The sequence below is a fragment of the Cicer arietinum genome, chromosome 5 (genome assembly GCF_000331145.2).
Source record: "Cicer arietinum cultivar CDC Frontier isolate Library 1 chromosome 5, Cicar.CDCFrontier_v2.0, whole genome shotgun sequence".
In the NCBI taxonomy this organism is placed as follows: Eukaryota; Viridiplantae; Streptophyta; class Magnoliopsida; order Fabales; family Fabaceae; genus Cicer; species Cicer arietinum.
Genome location: NC_021164.2, coordinates 30,311,890 through 30,313,888, shown reverse-complemented (window position 1 = coordinate 30,313,888; position 1,999 = coordinate 30,311,890).

Sequence of the window (1,999 nt, the reverse complement as noted above, 5' to 3'; positions counted from 1 at the left end):
AAACAGAAATATTAAGAGATTCCCCATTCTTAATACTCTTTTGACTTAAACGATTTTCAAAACAAACTTTAAGTAAACTGAAATATTAAGAGATTCCCCATTCTTAATACTCTTTTAACTTAAACGATTTCCAAAACAAATATTAAGTAAACAAGACATTAAGAGATTCCCCATTCTTAATACTCATTTAACTTAAAATTATTTTCAAAACAAACATTAAGTACACAAGACATTAAGAGATTCCCCATTCTTAATACTCATTTAACTTAAAATGATTTTCAAAACAAACATTAAGTAAACAAGACATTAAGAGATTCCCCATTCTTAATACTCGTTTAACTCTAATGGTTTTCAAATTCCACACTAAACAAACTCAAACATATTTTTAAATTCAATCCACGATCCACACCAAAACACATCAAGTTTCATTTACTCAAAATCATACATAAATGAGTTTAAATTCATTTTCAATGAAACATTCATCAATATAACCAAAACCTAACTCTAAGATTTTACCCATAACGCCCTAGATTCATTTTCCTCCAAATCAACACTTCAACCCTAACAAATTCCTTTCCACACAATCACAGATAAGTCCCTAAATGCAAATTAGAAGTTTGGAAGGAGTCCTTACCTTCACGTTAGCTTTCACGTTCGATTACGGTACCGCGAGTAAATCCGGTAAAAATCTCTGCTCGCAACGTCGCCTCCAAGTTGGCTCCCTAGCACCGTAGCATGGTAGTGAGCAACTTTCCCTTCTATCTCTTCGCTAAACGAAGCTTAGATCTAGATGAAACGGGGAGGTTTGCGTTTTACGGTTTTGAAATCCCTAACACCGTTTTTCTTCGTTTTCGAATCAAACAAGAAGAATGAAGTTGAGGAATCTTTGTATTCTAACTCACCAAGCCTTGGTTCTTTTTCTTGAAGAAAAAGGAAGCACAAAAATGAAGAAGAAGGAAGAAGAAGAAATGGGTTTCGCGGGAGAGGAAACGTTTACTTCCTTTGTTCCTTTTCCTTTTGTTTTCTTTCTTTTCCTTTTCTTTCTTTTTCTTTTCTTTCTAATTCCTTTTCTTTTCCCTCCATTCAAACATACCTATATATATTTATATTTATATACATTAATTACTTTTAACAAATATCTCCAAATATCTAGATATTTATTAAAATTACCATTTCACCCATAAGGCATTAAATTCTCCGTAAAGGATTCACCGCACTTAATTTAATTTATTTATCGACGAGTAATTTTAATCGGCATCAAAATATCTTTTTGACCATATAAACTCCAAAATATTAATAACTTTGGCTAAAAAGCCTCCGAGCCAAAATCCAAAATACACAAAAATACATAAAGTATACTTTAAAATAATGGGTCTTACATTACTACCCCCCTAAAATTAGTTTCGTCCTCGAAACTATGCGTCCATAAATAACTTTGGGTGTTGTTCTCTCGTCTTGCTCTCCAGTTCCCAAGTCGCATCTCCAGTAATTGGGTTCCAAACTACTTTGACCAACCAAACATCCTTGGTCCTCAATCGCTTAATCTTCCTGTCATCAATTCTCATAGGTGGTAATTCGAATGACAAGTTATCCTTCAGTTGGATTGTGTCTGGTTCGATCACATGAGATGGATCTGTAAGATATTTCCTCAACTATGACACATGAAACACGTCATGAATATTGGACAGTATCGGAGGCAATGCAATCCGATAAGCAACAGGCCCAATTCGTGCAGAAATCTGATATGGCCCAATGAATTTCAGAGTCAACTTCTTCGATTTCAAGGCTCTACCTACTCCAATAGTAGGTGTGACTCTCAGAAATACATGGTCACCCTGTTCGAATTCTAAAAGTCTGCGACGCTTGTCCGCGTAACTCTTCTGACGATCCTGTGAAGTCTTCATTTTCTCCTTGATCTTTTCCTTACCTTAGCCGTTGTCTGTTGCACCATCTCCGGTCCGACAATCATACTTTCACCGTCCTTATACCAACACAAGGG